The sequence below is a fragment of the Agelaius phoeniceus genome, chromosome 3 (genome assembly GCF_051311805.1).
Source record: "Agelaius phoeniceus isolate bAgePho1 chromosome 3, bAgePho1.hap1, whole genome shotgun sequence".
NCBI classification, from domain to species: domain Eukaryota; kingdom Metazoa; phylum Chordata; class Aves; order Passeriformes; family Icteridae; genus Agelaius; species Agelaius phoeniceus.
The window spans coordinates 91,077,194-91,098,654 of NC_135267.1; the positions used below are offsets into that span (position 1 = coordinate 91,077,194).

At 40.7% G+C, this 21,461-nt stretch overlaps 1 long non-coding RNA gene across 7 annotated transcripts in view; it reads right to left on the bottom strand.

Annotated features, from left to right (window-relative positions):
* Nucleotides 1–310: 310 nt before the first annotated feature.
* Nucleotides 311–21,461, bottom strand: part of LOC129117788 (uncharacterized) — a 37,207-nt gene continuing 16,056 nt past the window's right edge. For 3 of the 7 annotated variants that reach the window (XR_013181473.1, XR_013181476.1, XR_013181478.1), the window contains 3 exons: nt 20,952–21,134; nt 19,237–20,862; nt 18,393–18,958 (listed from right to left, as the gene is read on the bottom strand). This is a non-coding gene — a long non-coding RNA (uncharacterized LOC129117788). Of the gene's footprint in view, nt 686–8,310; nt 8,367–18,392; nt 18,959–19,236; nt 20,863–20,951; nt 21,135–21,461 lie in introns of those variants that run through there. The other 4 variants (XR_013181474.1, XR_013181475.1, XR_013181477.1 and 1 more) reach the window with 4 other exon arrangements.

Sequence of the window (21,461 nt, forward strand, 5' to 3'; positions counted from 1 at the left end):
AGCAGGACTCTGATGGGGCAGTCTGTGCGCTGGAGTCAGACCTAGCTGGCTGAACCAGGCTTGTTGGCATTAACTTGCCATTGAAGGCTGTGAAATGGCACTTGAGAATATCACACACTGTGGGGTCACCTGTCAACCAACGAGCAGCTTTCCTGCTGAAACACAACATCACACAAAGCTCTCTCTGCCAAGACTGTATCAGAGAGGGAATGAGCCATGCATTTCTGCATTGGTTACACTTCAAGGGATAGGCCTTAAACTTCAGAAAATAAACATGCATTTTTGTTCATTTTGATAAACCCAGCCCATCTTTAATACTCTTTCAACTTAGTTGTACCTTTTATTGGTATAGCTGAAGTGTTTAGGGTAGAGACATCAAAAAGAGCCAGACACAGTAGAGTTGTCCTTGATACATTCAGGATTTCAGTATTTCCTCAGGTACTGCTGTGGCTTTAGGAAACCTTGGGCCTTGCCCCAGTTTAGTCACATTTGAAAAGTTTGTCAATTCTTAGCAAGAGTTCTGCTCTTGCCAGAGCTGGCTTTTAGCTTTCACACATTATTGGTGTTAGCATGGTGATTTCTCCTTATGTCGATAAAAACAACAGCCCTTATTCACAGGAGAACAACTGAAGACTCTTGTTTCAGGTTTTTCTTCTTTTACTCGCAAATGCCCTTTGAAATAAATCTGCAAATGCAAGATGTAATTCAGATCAGCTGGAGCAATACATTTAGTGGATCACGCACAGAACGTAGGTGTTCCTCGTATGTTATCCAGGGTTTTTCTTTTCTAAATGTTCTTGGCAAATTCATGGAGGTTTTGTGTGGACTGCAGTATTGATGCCCTATTGGTCCACCCAGCCCACCACTAACCACCTGGAATTAAGTTATTTTTGTAGTTGGCAGAATTTCTATAAGCAAAATGGTTCTGATTTAGCAGCTGGATGGAAATATCTGGCATGCTTTCATCCTTGATTGGTGACATTGTAGGGTAAGGCAAGTGTGCTGCAAACATGTGGTTTGTTTGTATCTTTGCAAAGGGGGTGATGACAGGTCTATCTGAGTTGCACAGGCACAGGCCACCCAATCTCCACGTTTAAGATCTCCTAAAAGATTTGTGTATCTTGAAGTTGGGAATTGGGTAAATCTGTATCTAATTGGAAGTATTCACAAAATGTGAACATAGAGCCCAATGGGACTGTTGAATCTGGCATATTTGCTTAACCAGGGTTTGCCATAAAATGCATGATATATGCTGATATTCTTTTCCAAGAGTCATGAAGTATTTCTTCAGCATTGTTTGAGAGGTCTTTAGAATGGCAGCCTCGGTGGGGACCCTTCATTTCTTTGCACCTCTTCCCAGATGCTAAAATTATCTCTTTTCCTTTGCTACTCTTTCATCTGAGATCAAACTAAAATAAAGAGAATTTTTGAATCACCTTCCCCTGGGTCTATGTGCTCTCTAGGCTGTCACCCTTGGTTTTCTACAGGAGGAAAGTAAATTGCAAATGTGTACAAGAAAAAGGACAAAATCTGATTAAGAGAACTTTCTTCACTTTACCTGAACCAAGAAACAAGTTCTTGAAATGAGTAGGACCATGGTGTAGTGATGGTTCAATATGGTGTTTGATTGTGTTGTCTTCAGAGAAGTTGATCTGAGCACTGGGAATTCCCACAGGTCCCATTGGGGTGAGAGTCCCTGACCCTGTGAGTGGCTGGCAGGTTGTCCCATGCTAGTGGGCTGTAATTCTGAGTGCTCAGCATCACGTTTAACTTTGTACATGAGCTTGACCTTGCTGCAAGGCCCTCAGTCTCTGAAATTTCCACACATTTTTGGCAGCAGAACAGTGTTCAAATGATATTAGAAGAGATAATGTGAAGCTGACAACTGAGTGTCAACAAGGTCCCAGTTGTCAATATTTCCTCCAGTCCCTCTGCTCTGGTGGAGGCCAGCTTGTTGACCTGATTGTCTCAATCCCCTGATTTTTTTCTAGATATTTTTTGTCCATGGTTTAGCACAGAGACCTGTGATGTGGGGGCCATAGGCTGAAATGAATTTTCCTGTTTCTCTGTATACAGCAAAAAATTGTGCGCACGATCCTCTTTTTGTGCAAAGCTCCAGCAAGCTTTTGAGCATGGGAGCTGTTAATGTGACAGGGCTGGGATTTTACCCCAGGTGTTTCTACAACTGCGTGTTTAATCTGCTCTGAGCAGCTTCAGACAGAGCTGTGATTTAAAATGCCTGAGCAGGTCTCTGCAAGCTCTGTCCCTGTGCTGCATTTCACAGCACTGTGCTGGTGTTAGGCACGGGGGGTGGCAGAGGGAAGAAGTGCAGAGTGAGAAGTGGGCAGACAGTCTGCAGGGACTGAAGACTGAAGAAAAGGGATCTCTCTTCGAATCGTCCAAGTAATAAAACACCGTTTTGCTCATGGGCCAACAAAGCAGCCTCCTGCCTGAGGCTCCCACCAATCATTCTGAGGCATTGGAATCCTTGCAGAAAATTTTCCCTCCAGCTCTCAGCATTCACTTTAAGCTACTTCCATCTGTGCCTTTCTTGTTGCCTCCCATCTCGGTGGTCTGTTCTGCTTGAGTGTGATTCCTGGGTGTGCTGCACTCCTGCACCCTCCTGGTACATTGAGAAATGCCTTACCCATTACCTTTAAATAATGCACACAGTAGGAACGACATTGGTTTTCAAAAAAAACCCCACAGTGCAGAGATTCAGACCTGTTCATTCCTTGCCTTTTAGTTCTGGGGTTCTGCTTTGATCTAGCCTCACAAACGTTAGGTCTGAACTTGTGCCAGTGTCTGATCTGACAGTGTTTTGGTTTGAAGAAACATGCCTTTTATTTTAAATATTTTTTTTTCATGAGAAAAATTAAACTTGAGTGGTTTGAGGGGGAATATTTTAAGTATTTGGAACAGTTTCTGTGATATGAAACTGTGTGATCCATAGCTGTTGAAATGCAAGTGATGGCCAAACCCTGTGCTTTTTGAGACCAAGAGACTTGGGGAATCCTCCTAGGGTCTGCAGCCCTCTTTAGGTAGGTTCATTAGCAAATAAAACACATGTAAATCAGTTTGAATAGAAAGCTAGGTTAAAGTTATGTGGGTGGGTAGTTCAAGAGCTGCCCTGGAGAAAGCCTTTGCCAGCCTTTGCTGCTGACCTTGGTGAGTTCCCCATCTCCAGAGAGTGCCTGCTCAACCTTGTGCTTTCTGCTGCACATTGTGGGGGCACTGCCTGGACAGACTACCTGGAGCAAAGAGATGAACCTTTTTCCCTGAGAGACTTATTTATTCCCTCTTGTTTTGATCATGGGGCTGTTTTGGCAACGTTTTGGGCAAATTTTTCTCACTGCCTGAGGTGTTACTTGGGTTCTATTCTGCTTGAAGGAAGAATTCTTATTGCTGGAGCCTATCCTTAAGTAGTTCCAACTGTTTTGGTGAATGTAAATCATAGCCTGGTGTTACTTACAGCTTTTCATTGCAGTCTACTTGACAGCTATTTTTGCTAGAAGGTGCATTTTGAGAACCAAATTATTTATATATATATAAAAAATGAGAAGTTTCTCTCAGCAGAGAAGCCCATTGGTAAAATCATATCCAATTTTCTTTTTGGTGACTGGTGTCCTAAGGCCATGGGAATGCTTTGCAGACTAGACAGTTGTATTTTGAGCCTGGAGTACACTTGGCAGTAATATGAATTGCCAAAGATGTCTGGGAGAAATAATTTTCCCTCAATTTCTTGCTGATCAGTTGAGTACACAACATGAACCTCTGAACAGCACACAGCAAGTACTTCCAGCTGCCCTCAGAACCCCCAGGCACAGTCCCTCATGTGAAGAAGCAGCATTTGAAATGATGGGGCTGTCAGAGAACACTCAACTACATCTAAGTTTTAGGGGCCAGCCCTAGAGCCTGTCCCCTGTTTGATGTTTGGAAGGAGGACTCCTATGCAGAGCAATTAATTTCTGTCTTTATAAATGCCTGGGGTTGCCTCAGTCTGCCAAGGGTGTGTCCAGCTGGGACACTGCTCTGCTCATCTCCCCACAACCTTATGGAGGCTTCTCTGAATCTTTGCGGAGGAGCTCAGGATGGCAGTGGCTGTGGCTGGGACTGTGCAGGTCTGGGACTTAGACCACCCCTCAGGTTTGTGGTGCCCATAGCCTTCTCTTTTAGCCATGATTCAGAATATGCTCCAGGTCAGGTTATGTGCCAGTGTCATCCTTGCCCTCCCTCCCATCTGCTGTCTACTTGGTAACCACTCCCATGGTTACCACTTCTTTTGCTGCAATGCTGAAGTGACCCTACTGCACTCTCAGATCAGGGAGCTGATCTGGCCAAAAAGTAACTTGAAAAAGAAGGAGTAAGCTGTGTGAGCCTGCTCCTCAGGAGGTCACATAAGTAGTGCTAGTACTGGTCCATGGGAGAGACTGGAAACACCTGTCCTAGAGAGAGGGAAGAACTCTAGCTATGTGTTTAAAGCATTTATACTGCATGCAGCCTCACTGATTTAGATAGGTAATTTATAAATGTGAGCTTTATCTAAGTCACTAATTATTAATATTTCCATGTTTGTTCTGCAGCAATATCAGGACCTTTCAGTTGTGATTGCAGCAGTGCTGTGCTCAGCTCTGTGTGCACACTGGAGGAAAACTGCATGGTGTGTGCAGTCTCTGTGGACGTGACAAACACCACCAATGACAATATAAATGTGCTTCACTCAAAAGAGCCACATTCTTTTCTGATGAGAAGTCCCTCTCACCTCTCTTGCCCTGTCTTCTGTGCAAAAGGGCAGTAGTTTTGGAAAGGATGCAGGAAGTATGGCATGTATAATGCTGCTCTATGAGATGTACCTGCACAGCTTAGGGAAACTAGACTGCTGCATTGTGGGTCTTCTCTAGATCACAATAGCTAGCAAGGGATTTATCCTATGTGAGTTCATTTAGTTCATTCAGGTGTAGTTGAGGTGTTAGGGCATGGGTTGGACTCTATTATCTTTCAGGTCTCTTCCAGACTAGCCATTCTGTGAATTCTGTAAATCTGATCTGCCAGTCTTGTCTTGAATGCCTCTGCAACAAGCCATTGAAGTGAGCTGTTGTCTTACCAAACTTTGTTTTAATTGTGTTCTCCTAAAAAGTCACCAAATGTTCTGTATTTCTTGTATCTAATATAAAGATAATAGTTTCTTATTTATCTTCCCTGTGGCATTCATAACACTGTCAGCCTGTGTAAGCTGAGATACATTACAATTAAGTGAGATGTGACCCAGTCTTTTATAATCTGGGCTGTTAGCTGCTGAAAAGCTGCAGCTATAGGGATGGGAATTGTATGGTGCCTTATAAAAGGCACTTCCATGATCTGCTCTTGGTTCTTCTGGGAGTTGAGGTGTGCTCTTTGTTATAGTCTACAAATGGAAGGCAGTATTCCTCTACATGTAGCTTCAGGTTTAGCTCTGTGTCTTCATTCAGAGATATCAAGGATTTATTTTTTTTTGGTGGATTTATCTGTCATTGGGCATTTCCCATTTGCTGAAACATTGCTCTGTGGTAGAAGTATGTATGAATGAAAGTGAGTATCCATCAGGTTTTCTGCCACCACTGCCCACTGCCTGGCACTTTAACTTTGCCACTGATTGTTTTGGTATTACCCTGGGCTGTGACCTGCAGCTGAAGACAGAGATATGTAAACCCTACAACTGGGCAGCAACACTGAGTGGAGAAGGGGAGAGCAGCAGGGGCTGGTACCCTTTTTAACCATTACTGTGGATCCTTTACTGCTGTACCATATAAAAGCAAAATGAGTCAACTACAAGCTTAAAGGGGTTTATATCTGCCTTCTTTTTGTGAGGATCATGGTCACACATCTCAGCATGTCATCTGCTGAGGGCCACACTGTATCAGCTACTGCAAGTGCCTTAGTGTCATTTACTGCTGGATGAACACAGTGTCCTTTGGGGGAAAAAACTGGAAACATTTGAGGAATTGGCAAGTTTGAGATGATTTAATCAGTTGTGATCAGTTGGATACCAGCAATCATTTAGGGAACAATTCCCTTAGTTCAATTCAGAACAGAGCTCAAAAGTGAATGCAGTATGTCCAAGTCTTGTTTCTTGTGTAAATACAAGCAATATAAAATAATTTGCATCAGATCTTGTCTTAAGAACGAGGGATTGTTTCCTTCCCCCATTTGGAAAATCTAAAGATGTAATTAGATGTTACATAAATTGGATTTGACACAAGACAGACTAAGGAATTCCTGTTTCCTACCCCTGCCTCTCATGCTTGTGTCTGGTGCCAGTGTTTTGCTTCTCTGTTGTGCTGATGCAGCTGTTTGTGGGTCTGTGCTGAAATGATCCAGGTTAAACATCTCCACACACCAAAATATCCAGCAGCAAAATGTTGGGTTTTTTTTCCTTATCAGCTTAGCTCTGCAGATCCAATCCAATTTTATTTATACACATCCCTCAACAAAGTCATCCTGCACTGTGGTGTGTCTTTGGACCCAGGGAAAATGGGTAGCAAAACAGGAGTGTTTTAACAGAATTGTGTAAACCAGTGATACTGGGAATTCCTGATGCATCCTCTGGTCTGAAACAGCTTCTGCTCTCAGCTTGTATGCACACACAGAGCCTGCAGATGGAAGTGACCTCAGCTGGTAGACTGTCTATCAGAGGGGTAATACTCACCAAACACGATATCTAGTGGGATCTACCTCATTCTGAGTTGGTTTTATACCTGCTTTATATTTAGCAAGAAAGCACTGGTGTTCTCTCACAGACTGTTTGAATAGTAGCAACAGTATTTTATACAAAACTTAAACTCAACACAAGCTGTCTTTAGTGACAGGGGTGAAAATGCAATGGTGAGAAACTAACCTACTGACTCCAGTTCTATGTCTGTGTTTAGCTGCCTAAGTTCTCCACTCATACCACAGCAGAAGAAGGTCGCTTCTTTTGTAGATCACTTAGCATTTCCCCCCACTTTTGCTTAGTAGTATAGAAAAGATGGAATAATTTCTCAAGGTGTAATGGTTTTTCTCTCAACCCATGCAGCTCCTGCCTCTAGTACAGTAAGGTTTGGGCCCAAGATGCTGCATAGCTCTCTAAGCCTCTCTTTGAGTTCTGTACTGACATTTGACAGCCAGAATGTCAGGATGGATTTACTCTTTTAAATGCATGGTCCTTAAAAGTTAAGTCTGCACATTGTCATTGGACTGCATCCTGCATCCTTTGAGCCTGCTTAGGGGAGAATTTTACTTTTCCTCTAACTTCCACAGGATGGGGTAAATCAGAATAACTCCAGATTTTGCCTTCTCTGAGCATGCCAGATAGAATTAGTATGTAAAGCCCTACCAATTAAGAGAGATAATTACAAACTGGAATGCAGGGAACTCCCATTCACTTGCAGCATTCACCAGTTTAAAGTTTCTTCAGAAGAGATGCAGGGATAACACTCCAGGGTGGGAACACTTCCTTTTAAAATTACTAAGCAACATTATTGTCTTAAATGTAAATTAGACAATTAGTGGGGGTCAAGAGACCACACAAAAGATTTTATTGGTTTGAATAAAATGCCGCCCGACATTAACTAGTATAGTAGCAACCAGATTTTCTGAGTAAGGGTGAATCACCATATTAGATGCAACTTCACCTTGTGTCTCCCTCACACATCTACTGTGTTCCAAATTTATTAGAGGGCAGTAATTATTTAAATCCAGCTTTACTTGGCATAAATACTGTATTTTACCTACTCTATTTCTGCATAAGGGCTTGTTCATAATTTCTATGTAGTCTTCATTCTATGCCTGATGTTTCTTTGACTTTTCTCTCCTTAGCACTTATTTTCTTCTTTTCTTGTGGGGTTTTGCTTAGAAGTTATGCAGACTATTTTTCAAAATCATAAAGGCACGAGTTTAACAGATTGTAAATTATAAGTCTTGAGTAGACTTTTTGGCTAACACTCATTGTTTTGGCTTTTACTACTTATTTGGCATGCATTACCTCTTCATCCAGATGTAAGTAGTACTACTAAAGCAAAAAAGCTGTGGCTGTACTATAGTAATGTTTTTCACAAAGTTCTTTTTGTGTTAAGGGCTGTATATCATCAAAGCAAAAGAAATCTGTTATTCTCCAGATTATATTTTGAATAGATAAAGCAGACAAATGATGAGAGAAAAGATGCCATATCGTCTGGATCATGTGCAAAATGAGCAAGGGTACTGGGAAGATGTGGTGAGAACATATGTTAAGTTTATAGTAAGGTGGAAACTGAATTCAAGTCATGTTTTACTGTATTGCAAGTAAGAACTTACCTCCCCTTCCTCCAGATTCTCCCACCTTAAATTTTGGATCAGCATGATTATTACAGCTGTAAATAATAATAATATGTAAAGTTTTACCTGAAGAGAATATGGAAAATTTTTATTAGGTCCTTATTTTCTGGGAAATGTGGTTCAAAAAGCATTGTCTTGTCTTTATTTACACATGGGAGGGTTCTTGCCAGCCTGCCATGGTTGCAGGGCTTCTCCCAAGTGAAAGGGACTGTGAGGTGTTTAAACCAGCAGAGCTGGAAGAGAAGAGAGGACTAGCCCTGCCAGTTAGGGAGACAGAGCTAAATAAATTGAACACTTTATGCAGTGGCAGGAGCTGGATCGTGTGCCAGACAAAGCAGACAGGAGGCATAAAACCCAGTTAGCATCCACCAGTCACTAAGAAATACCTGATGACAGGCATAAGGATGACAGAATTAGAATTGATTTGGTTCTTCAGGGGTCTGTGGGACTGCAATCCCATGCTTTTACTGCTAGAAGTGCAGCATGAGGCTGAGGGGAAACCTAATATTTGCTTTCATGTCTCTTTGAAGCAGTACAGCACACGGCCTGGGCAGGTGTGCTGGGCTGTCCCTCTTGCAGGAGGTGCCCAGTGGATTTGGTGAGAGACAGAAATGTTTTATTTTTCAGTATACAGACAGTTATTGCAGCATAAAGGAAATGAGGCCCAAACCCTCAAAAGTTCTTTGCCTGACTCTAAGTGATTTCAAGGGCATTCAGGCCCAGCATATTTCCAGGGCTTGAGGCCAGTGGGATTTTGTGTGGTGCCACAGGCTGTGCCACAGGCAGAGCTGGGATTTCTAGGTTCCAGGCTATTGGCTTAACTGCTGGACCAGACTGCCTTTCCTAATCTTTTGTTCAGATCTGTGCCTTTAACCTGTCTGTTCTGCATGAGGAAAACCACTGTGGTTTTTATGCTGTGCCTTTGAGCTGAAAAGACTACGTGCTTCTTGGTATGGGAGGTCTGTTGTGTTGGACTTGTGCACTGTGGGAATAAAAAGCCCAAGTTACAGTGTGGGGTGAGCAATACCTGGCACCCTCTCAGCCCAGACTTCTTCACTGATTAAATCCTGCTCTGTGAGATCATAGCAAAGTAACAGCACGAATCACCAGAAAATCAGGAGTGCTTAGCTTGTGTTTAGCAGGAAGATCTTGAGGAAAGAGTCCACACAGTAAACCAAGAGTGAAGTGGAAAGAAGAGTGTTTGTATAAACTCTTTGATCATGAATACATGTATTACATCTTTGTGTGCGTAAAAACAGAGTTTAATAAAAGCACGGATGAATTCCAGGTAATTAGGACACTGAATTTTACCCTGGTTAGGAAATTCTGCTGAAGTGTACTTCCCAAAAAAAAAAATCTGCTTGATGTCATGCACATGGCTTAAAAAGTAAGTAAAGCTACTCCTCACTTGCTTTGAGTTTGCGCGTCAGAGTAGACAGCCAGAAGATAATGTTGATACTGATTTCGGGAAGTGGAGGGGAATATCCAGCTGGGCACAGAGTATCTGAGCTCACTCCCACTGCAAGGTCTATTGGTGCTGTCTGCAGATTTGTGTTTGCTTTACTGCTGGTAGTTAGAAGTGGTGATCAAAGGGGAGTGTAGCCGTAGCCATGAAGGGACATAATTGGTTGTGCTCTTTGGGTCCTGTGTAACAATGCTGGGTTTGTTGTGTTAGGCAGCGCTCCACCAAGTATAAAACATTGTGTGATTGCTGGGGCAGTCGGTCAAATGTTTTCTTCTTGTCTCGATTCCTTTTATACAGGAAACCAATATAGCTCAGAGCCCAGGGATGAAAGCTTTAAACCTGGAGGGTGCCTGGTGTTTCCTGAGAATCTCATGGGGGAAACATTCAGTCTCAAAACAGCTTCGCTGACAGATATATTTTTGTAGCTTATTATTTTTTTTCTCTTCGTTCTTTGTTTCATTTGAATATAATAGGCTCTTTATTTTTAAATGCTCGTCTGTTCCTGCTGTTTATATCCTCACCCAAAAATCATAATTCTCTGGGTTATTTACTTTTCTGACATCATATTTTGGTTACTGTTGAACATATGTGCTACAATGCTTGTATAGAAGGGGACATTGTTTGTTTTTGAATAATACATTTTCCATTTTCTTTTCTGTCTTTTGAAAAGAATCCCATATTCCAATTTGAAGCAAAAGGTTATAGACCTATTTATAGATTTTGAATTTTGGCAGTGATGTAAGCATGTTGTGCGGTTTTGTGACTTCATGAGACAAAAAGCTGGAGTTGCAGATGAATATGTACAAGTGTTATTTTCCTATTCTTTTTTTGTTATTACATGAAGTGGAGAAAATACTTTTGATGCAACTCCATCTGTGTAGTGCTTGTATATTTGAGGGCCACTTTTGGGTCCAGGCAGATAAGCTGCCCATGTCTTTAAGCTACTGAGGCAAGTTTCCCAGTAGACATGCTAAAATTCAATGAAATGAAATGTACAGAATGGCTTCACTGCTTGACAATGTTTAAATGTGGAATAGAAGCCACATGCTACTAGTGGGGTTATTTTTCTCTTCCACACTTTTCAAGATTATGTATTTTTAGTCATTGAAAAAGAATAATTTCACAACTTACTGGTGAGATACTTTCTAATGCAGACAAAGAAGCAGCGTAGGGTAGAAAAAAAGATTTTAGGAAGCATAACTTTGCTTACATCCCATGGGTTATGGAAGTGGGCCTCCAAAAAGCAGTATTACCAGGAGCTTAAAGGCTGTGGCACACAGAAGACTGTCACAGAAGTGACACAGCTACCCAGGCCATATTAGTAAGAACATTCACCAAGCAAAAGAGTTCAAAAGAGAATTAAAAACTGTGTGAGCGGCAGGCAGCGTGCCTTAATCCTGCATGCTCCATGTGAAATCTGTTTTGGGGTGGTGTCTGTGAGCAGCAGCCCTTCCTCCTGCCCGTGCCCTGGCAGCGCTGGGCGCAGAGCGCGGTGCTCGCCCCGCTGCCCTCCGTGCGCCAGGGACTGCTCAGCGCCAGCCCTGCGTGACAGTGACACCAGCGTGGCACCTCGGCACCTGGCAGCAGTGCTCATCCTGAGCTCCTCACCTTGAAAGCAAAGCGGGCTGGAGAGCCAGAGGCGGACTTTGCTCTCCATGCTGCCACTGGCTCTGAATGACTTTTGGACAGTTCTTAAATCTGATTCCTAATTACCTGTCTACAGCTAGCAACTACAGTGTCTGCCTCTGAGAGTATCTGAGAATAGAACTGGTGGGGAAAAAAGACTTTTTTTTTGCCCCAGAAAAACTTTAGAGATTAAAGTGTTATATACATTTTTGTAGTTCTGTATATAATTATTTAATATAAAACATCACTTTATGCATCTATAAATATATACACTTAATCTCCAGTTTAACAAATACCCAGATGATTAATGAAAACCCAAATAATGAAAATCTTCATTACAGAATATTTCCTCTTCAGATTTGGTAAGGTTTAGTCATAATGCATCTTATTGAGACAGTTAAATATGTTGTTGGAATTTTGATATTCTGTGGAAAGAAATACTTTTGCTGGAGTGGGATTTGCTACTCCAACGCTGTTTCAAGAATGCCTTCCAGTTGCTTTACCTAATGTGGTGCCTGGAAATTATTTTAAGCTCCTTGCAAAAGAACACCCAGAGGTCTCTTACATTATAATTAATAATTATGATGTAATTAATAGCTACTACTATGATTACTTAACCCTTTGAAGTACTCATGTTCTTTTTATGTGCTTTCCTCCTTGCAGACTGATCATCTTAATTATTTCTGTTTGCATGCACTTAGCAGCTATTAAAATGGAATTTAAAATACATTCACAAACAGATTAGAGATGATTTTGTATATTTGGAGGCCATGTCATGGGAATAAACTAGCTTTTTTTACCTTCCTGTGCTGATGGGCTTGGACTTTGTGTTGTGTCTTTTTCCCAGACCTTTGACAAAAAACTGACTCTCTGCTTTCAGCATTTTGAGCCTTACTGATAATGGCCTAATGATAAACTCTTGGAGCAATGGGGAACCAACTTTTTGGTTTGCAGTCATCCCGATATAGTGAATTCTGACAGCTCTTAAAAGAAAGAAACTTGTGGAAGTTTGTAGATTTGACACATTTTTAACTGGATAATTAATGGCTTTTCATGTTTCAGTCAGTATTAAAGGTTACAGACTCTTTGTCACTGTTCACAAGCCCCTGGCAATGAGGATATTTTAAAATACTCAGTAGATGGAGGTCAAGTATGCAAGTCTGCCCAGGAACTGTCTGCAAGACTGAACAAGTTATAGATACAGTTTTAAAGAGACCTAGAAAACCGTATTTTTCACCTCCAAAACAAGTAATGACATAAAAGAATTAAACCATCTGCACTGAGTGGTCTCCAAAAGACGTGAGGTTAGGCTTAAACTTGAACGTCACTGTGGGGAGGCTGTGGGCTGTTGGCAAAGTCCTGTCTACACAAGAAGTACGAGTTCAGCTTTGTGTTTGTTTCTCTTCCTGGCTGTAATGGGATCATTGCCTGCAGTTCCTGCTCTCACTCCCACAGAGGAATGGTGCAGCAGTGCTCTGTCTCTCACTGCATCAGCTTTCTGAGCTGAGTCCGTGTGCCTGCAAAAGTGGCTCACATCTGCCCAGCTGCTGAATCATCCTGGATGTGCTGGGAGACTTGAGGCTCTCAAGTCTTCTGTAGCTCTTGTCTTCAGATAAGCCCTTGCTAACTGGGTTTATATGGTATCTCCTGGGAAATTTTGCTGTTCCTCTTCATCTGTTTCTTTCAGCACAGCCTGTTATGGGTAGGTGTCAGAACTTTTCCTTTTGCTCTCAGATCCAGATCTCTACAACACTGTTGAAGTACTGCTGAGACTTTAGGATTCAGGAGAACTGAGTGTTATGGGTTTTTTTAGGCTTAATTCTGAGATGGTCTTTCTTCCTGTCTGAATAAAGAAGAGTGATTTTGCCTGCTTCATTGGTTCATGCAAAGGTGTCTGTGAAATGTTTGGAGAAAGTAGGAAAAAGTAAAGTTCTACTGGTGGTGGTAGTGTCATGCTCTAATCTTGTCTGAATCTTCCATGATTTAAACACAAGATTTTAAGTTTTCTGTACCTCAGCTTGGAATCTGTTATATCATCATCCCTGGAATCCAGGGCACTCTGTACACCAGTAACATACTAGGCAAAGGGACATGGCTCTTCCAGGCAATGGGTGAAGGCTTCTTTCATTGATTGGAGCTGATATTGATCAGACATTGCTTTTGTCCCTTCAGCTTGATAAGCTTTTTCAGTTTCTTCAGTCTGATTGCTTTTATGCTGCCATATTTATTGTTATATGGTTGTTGCCTTTTTTATTGCAGATGATAGCTAATTGAAACTCGAGGAACTTTATTTGCTTAACCTTGGATCTTTGGACGAGCAGCTGGTTACTTTGAACCTTTCAGCCTTCTGCTCTTAAATGCATTGAGAGAAGTACCTCAAATTTGGTGCTTTTATTGTAATTTTAAAGACACAAATAGATGCCTTCATTCTTACAAGCAACATCAAAAGGCCAGAGAGTTTGGAATGTATCAATCATACACTGGTCATTCACCATTAATCAACCTACATATGCCTATATTTCTATCAGGATCTCTTCTCCTTCCAATGTGTTCACTCTGCTGCACTGCTGGAGAAATACAGTCAGGAGGAAACCCAATAGGGCCCAGTTGTCATGTGCTGTAAGTAAGGACAGCTTGACTTCCTGACATACTTTGGTATGAGCGCAGTGTTTGTCACATGGATGGGTCTATGCTTATTTATATGCAATGCCATTACTGTTCAGCTGTGGAGTTTGGATTTTCTGTTTGCTGTTCACATGAAGATTGGTTAAAATAACAGATCCTAACTGTTGCAGACTGATTAGTTCGTTTTATAACTGATAAAACCAATAAAGTAATAAACATCAAAGTGCTTGGGTGCAAAGTCCAAAAAATATAAAGTAAGAACAAACATGGGAATGCTTGATAGTTATTCCCAGCACCCAGGTACAAGTGTATTTGTGTGTTATGACCCTCCCCTTTTCTGGGTTGTGCAGTCTGTGCGTCATCATTGCTTAACTCCGCTCTCCGTGTTGTGCAATTTGTTTGGGCTTGCATCTCACTAGTCAATATATTGGCTTTCGTTAGTGCTCTGCTGTCATAAACTGAATTATCTCTTTGGATAGGAAATACAGTAAAGGAACAGATGTGTTGCTTTAGAAGGACAGTGTTCTTGTTTGTCTGCATAGGTATTATTTAACAGAGGTTGTATATCCTAGACTGAATTCTTTTTGGGGTTAACTAAAATAATACTGGATTGCACGTGTAATACAATGGAATAAAGTTTTAAAAGTTCATTTCTACCTAAAGCAATGGAGTTAAAACCTACTTCCTTATTCTTTCCCTTCTCATGTTTCCTCTCAATCCTTTTATGCACTAAAGATAAGCTCACTTGCCTTTAAATCTAGTGATAGGAAAACTCTGCCCTGGAAAGTTTATATTAACACAGAAGAGCTCATATGGTTGTTAGACAAGAAAATCATGCAGAAAAAAAGTTATTAGATCACTTGCAATCTGCAGTCCTGTAGGAAGTGTGTAAGGAATACAGAATTTAGCTCAAATGTCCCAAATTATAGTCAGTACATCAATGAAAGAGCTCCTGTCTGCTGTTGATTCCTTCTCTCGGTCATCCACATCTCAGGTACCTGCTTTGTGGTGGTAGTCCTGATAAATACAACATGAAGACAATATATGGAATATCTGGTGGGGAAATATGAACCCCTTGTTGGTTTGTTATTTATTGTTGGGGTTGTTTTTTGGTTTTAGTGTTTTTTCTTCAGCCGTGAAGCTGTGTTGTGGCAGAGAGGACAGAAGCTGCTGGGTGCTGAGGCTCAGGATTACAGCTAGGCTGATCTGCTGGCTTACCTTTGAGAAAAGGAGCCCATCCCTCCCTTTCCCTGCTGCTCTGGTGGATGTAGGACAGCAGGCTACACTCATTTTGTCCCCTGGTATGGCACAAGATGGATCCTGAGTAGTTTTGGTGGGTTGCTGAACCAACATTAAGTAAGGAGTCTACAAGTGCCAAGGAATACTTACCAGTTCAAGAAATAACTACAGAATTTCCCTTCTGTTAACCTCTACAGTTTTCTGACTTGCTACCTAAATTTCTGTCTGCAAACAATAGTGAACTCTTTGATAGAAATTATTCCATGGTGATAAATGTGGCACAACTGTTCTGTAATTTTGTTTTTATTCACTAGAAACAGATCAATGTTTTTCTTTTCTCCTAAAGTCTCCTTTATGTTATGGGATTGTCTAAGGATGAGCTTTTCAAAGGAGAGAAACAATATTCTTACACACATGGAAGCCATCACTGTTTCCCCTTTTGCTCCTTTGGCTTGATGCTGTATTACAAGGAGTAATTGTGGGAGGTGAGTGCTCCTCTTCCTAAACATAAACTAGGCTGAACTGCACTCTTCCTGTCTGCTATAGTTAGCCAGAGCATTAGAAAATTGCTGTGTACCAAGTCAGTCATGGAGAAGAAAAAGCAGGATAATTAGCATTTTTTTTTCACAGCGTAATGCAATGCCCACCTTTTCACCTGCCCTACATAGGACTGTTTGCAGTGGGAAATGTCAAATACTCTAGGGATGATTTCATTCCCTTTAATGAAATTATACAGGCAAATAAAGCAAACAGATTCCCTTTTTTTTCTCTCAGTAATGCCATTCTCTTTCAGACAAGTGTTAGCCCATGAAGGGAGCAGATGTATCTTTGTTCAACAAGCATGGTGAGAGCTTTTTCAAATTTATATAGTCTCTTTAGCTAAGATCATTATGAAATAATTTGTCCTTAATTTCCTCTGTGTAGCCACAAGAGAAGTCAGTGAAATTCTGTCAAACATAGAATCAGATAAGCAACTAGTTTCTATATGCCTTAGCACTTTTCTACTTCAGATGGAGATTGTTATGTGAAAAAAATTAAAAATCAAAGTTTGCATTTCTGGATTTACTAATTTGCAGCCAAAAAGTAGTATAAAATGAGCTGTGAGCATGACACAGCTTCACACTGCTAAGGAGAATCTTGCTATAAATTTGTACTTTTAGAGCCTAGAGAGTTGGAATGAAATTCTCTCTGCTGCTAAAATGTTCTCTATCTATATGTCCTGGTGATTTTATTATTCACAGTCATTCAAGGAATGTTCCCTGAGGTGAGAAAAGAATGTTGGCTTACAGCAAGTGTGAAATATCATACGGAAATTTCTAGTATGGAGGAACAAATATAGTCCTGTGCTTGGAATTGGGTTCTAGCTTTTGTTTCTGTTGTTTAAAAGATACTGCAACTTTCTGAGCAACACATCCAGATGCCAGCTGTTTTGCAGACTGTGATTTTCAAAACATTTGTGACATAATACTATTTTTTTAAGTTTTGAATATGGCTGATTTGGGCCTTAGAAATAAGTCATCTTGATCTAATTCAACATTTTTATTTATTTTGTTCCTGTTTTTATAAATAAGTAGACTTATAAGGCATCCTTATAAAATGGAGGCATATGTAATTTAATATTATCAGATAATAATTTCATCCCTTTGGATAGGGTAATAAAATTTTCTTTTTTTAAGTCATAAACACAGTGAATTATGATAAGCATGCTCAGAGGTTTTTTAGGATAATAAAGCACAAATAAGTGTTGTCTGTCCACAAAGAGATGAATAAAGTGATTGTATTTACTGTGGCTGAGCAGTGTACTTAAGAATATCTAGTACTGCTATTCAAAAATGCTCTTTTAATAACCTTTTGATGCAGATATCTGTAGGCCCACATGAATTTCACAGCCAAAAGTAAGGAGTCTTTTTCTGCATTGACTCACCCAGTTTTAGGGCTGAATTTGAAACTGCATGTTCTTCTCCAATAGAAATGGAAAGACAAGGATGTTTTTGCCAGAAAAAGTGAAAATTGTGGGCCTTAAATATGAAATGAGACCCAGTAGCTTGTGCTGCAATGAATTTTACTGACCTACACTATCTGTTGAAAAGCTGCCTGGATTTTGGGATAGCCAGCCATCTTAAAAATATATGTTTGCATATTTTGTGTTGCAGAAAAGTCATTATTCTGGGCTGAACATTGGCTTAAAAAGTTGAAACCTGTTACAATTTTCTGTCAAATGTAAATCTTGGCAGGATTCAGTCTAGGGAAATCAAGGCCTTGTTCAAACTGAAACATTTAAATTTATTAAAATTTGTTGAAGCAGAGTCTATGTAAAGCCTCATACATGACAGCCAGAAACATGGTATAATTGACTATAATTGTGCTTGAGAGTCTGCTTTTCAAGGAATTATTTGAAATACTCTCATAGCAAAACAGTGCTATCTTCCTTATCACTTGTGCTCTGGGACATCATTGGTCTTTGCATTTTAGGGACTAAAACGAATATTCAGCAGTTCTCTAGGGGAGAAGAATAAATCCTGGACCCAACTGAAGTCAGTGGTCTCATGCTGAGGTCATATATATTAGTTTTGTATCATAAGGTGTTACATTCCTTCCCAGGTTTGGTTAAATTGTGCTGAGCTGGACGAGCGTTTCTTGGCAAAGGATGAATGATTTTGAACATGTTTGTCCCATCTGGACTTCCTGGCCAAAGAAAGAACCTGGTAGGGCAGAGAGAGGGTGGAGGAATGCCACCACAAGCTGCTGTAGACAACCCCTGTGCTTCCTGTGGGGCTCAGGTACTGGCACTTTTACAGGGACGGGACACATGGGGTGACTAGTGAGATCTTCCTGACACTGGGAGAGAGGAGTTCACCATTCTGTGCATGAGAGATTTGCATGAGAGCATGGCTTATGCACAGATAGGGCCTGTTGTTTTAAAGAGGGGTGTAATCACTTCCCCATTGTCTGCCTGAGCACTCCTTTTTAATGTTAAACATCCATGGAACTGGAGTGGAAGCAGCCTCAGTTGGCTACATTTCTGAGAAAAGTGCATCACAATAGCACATTAGTCATCCTCACTTGATAAAAACAAGAAAGATGAATGAAAAGCTGTAGCACAATGTAGAGTTGCAAGAGCAGCTTATATTGAAAGAGCTGGTTTTTTTCCTTGTTGTTTTTAAAGTGTGCGTGAAGACACCAATGCTCCTTGAAAACCACTCTGTTTAAGGTTTGAAAAACTACAGACTCCTCAGGGTTTCAGGACCTCTACCAGTGGTTGATTCAGGCCTTTTGTCCTTTGGAAGAAGAGAAACAAAATTCCGGCTTCTGCCGTGGCGTGAGGCCATCTGATGTGTCCCTGGAAACAGCCAAGTAGAAAAGGTTTGCCTGCTCTGCTTAAACATTCGAGAGCACACAGCATTTTCTGGGAGAGTTGGGCTTTTGTCCTGAGTCACTGCATTCCTTCTCCACCACTGTGCAGTTCGCTGCTGCCTTCCAGCATGCTGCACAGAGCAGTTGGACTGCACATGAGCAGTGCTTGGGGCACATGAACGCTCTTTAAGGAAGTTATAGTGACCAATGGCACTAAACTGAATGAACAGTTAGTCTTTCTCTGTTCCAGTGTGCAGTAAAGAGCAGTTTTCTGGAATTGAATAAATGGTGCAGCGCCAGATTTGAGGATCTGTTGAGCTGTATGTAGATCACAGAGAAAAAAAAAGCAGATTTGATGACTTATTGAATGACTTCTGCTTGTAAAAGAGAAACATAGAAATGGTCTCTTAGTTGCTGGCAGGAAATAATAGCTGAACTCTGGATGCTAAAACATGATTTGAGCTGTATGTTAGCTGGGCAATCGGGATGAGAATGATTTCTGTTTCTCATTGTAAAATAATATATCGGTCAGATGTTAGTCATCATTGCAGGAAAGTGGCAAAAGCACAGCAGTAAAGAGACCCCAATATACCTACCAGATGATGCTCAGACTGCTGATGGCACCAAGCTCACATCTGTAAGTTCAAAGACTTAACACTTGGTCCTTATTCCCACGTTTGTTCATCCAGCTGCTTTGGTTCTGTGGGCAAAATTTCATCGTGGGAGTCACTTGAAACTGGCTCATGAGTTCACTGGCATATGAGGAGTACTTTAAAAATATGAAGCATTTTTACATGCAATGTGATTTATAAGTTTGCTTTTTTTCTGTATGACTGATTTCATTGTCATTTCAAGCTGTGATGTTACACAACAGAGAGAATCACCCTCTGCTGTTATAGTCCCTTTTATTCTTTGCCTCTTATTTGGTTTGCCATTGAAATATTGGGACAAATGCCTCAAGAAATGGTGCAACAGTCTCTCTGAGGCTTTGGAGGCCTGGACAAAGCAATGGAAGGAACATGCAATGTGCAAGTTATGCACTAGGGAATCGTGAAGACATTCAGTTATTGTTTTTTGTGTTCTGAGTAAAATGACTTTAGTAATTTAATTAAAATGCAGAACCCAGGCTGGCTTGCAAGGTGTTCAGCACTCTCTGCTCCTTGTGAAGACAGTTTGTCTGAAGACTGACAGATTTTTTTTTTCCTCTCCCATTCTGTGCCTATGTATCACAGTGACATTTGCTCCAATCCTGACATTTAGGTTAAACTTTTGGCATTGAGTCCCTAACTTTGCTTAAAAAACTAACTCCAAAGCAGAGACTAAGACTATAAAGATAAGCTCCTACTTCAAATGAGTGGAAATATTGTTTTAAATGTGTTTAAATGTGTTAGTGTCATAGGAATTGGGGACTAGATTTGGGGCATTTTTAAACTTCCTTTTATTAATGTTGGGTTATTACTGGACATAGCATGTGTTTGTGTTTAAACTAAAATGTAATTGACTATAAAACAGTCTTGGCATGTCATGATTTTTAGGAGATCACTACTCCTATTTTCTTTAAAAAGTTACAAGTGATGTGTCCTAAAATATAAATTTCCAAATATGGATTAGATCTTACAATATAAAATAATGTTGCTCATGCCCAAGCAAATAATAAGGTCACTTGTCTGGTATTAGGTCTTAAAGTATGACTAACTAAAGATTTCTTAAAAAAGAAAGAGGGAAAGGAAGAGCTTTGAATGCAACTTCAGAAGGGCAAAGCTTTCTACTCTGTGCATGCTCTCTGCTCATGTGGCTTTGGACAGAATGACAGTGCAAGAGCAGATTTTGACAATGTCCAGGGGGAAGCACCAAAATTCCATTCACTAACGTCTGAGAAGATGTGAAGCTTAGCTGCATGTCTCAGTATGCCAGAGTTAAATGCAGTCGCCTCGGGAATGAAGCTGCCAACAAAGAGTGATTAGGCAGTGCCTGTGACCGATTATTTATGCATCTCACCTGAAAACTCTACAACGACCAAGACTGGCCTCACCAAGAGTCTGGGCTAAGGCACCCACCCAAGAGAAATGCCATCAACGTAATTTCTGTTTTGAGGAGTGGAAGGTGATACTAAGTCTGAACTTAACTCAAAGGTAACTGAACAGGTTCCATAGATGTGCATATCCTGCACTGCTCCCAGTGCCACTGGTCAGATCCTGTTGCTGCTTTTTATGCCTCTGTCACTGAAAGTGAAAAAGGAGAAAGTAGAGCAGGAAAGAAATAAAAAAAAGGTTTGTCTTCACTGTTCTCACTGCTCTTTGTGTGGTCTTACCTTTCAATCCTGGTGCCCAAGGAGTTGCAGAATGACAGTATTTCTCAAACTGACTTGGTTTTGGAGAAAACTACTACAACAATTATTTCTTCTGCTAAAAATTAGTAAACTTCAGTTAATTGAAGGTGCAGGCAAAACTACAGAAATACTTCATGGAATGCATCTGAGTTTCCACATCCTGTGCTGAAATGAGAAACCAAGAAAAAAATGTAGATGTAAAGCTATAGTGATTTGAATGCTGGGAATTTATTTCAGAGGATGACTGGTTTTTTTTGTGAGAAAATACTCCCTTTGGCTTTTATTGTTAATCTGAGTCAAGATATAAGCTCACAAAATGAGCTTAAATGCAATGAAATGTGGAATCAAGATATGGTAGTCAGCAATGAAAGTGAAAATAGCTTTCAAATTATTTCTGTTAGAAAAGCTGAGGCTGTTGGATGAATCTTCTCCTGTTTGAAAAGATAAGGTCTTATATGTCCCTGCAAAATGCACAGAATTTGGCTTCTAGAA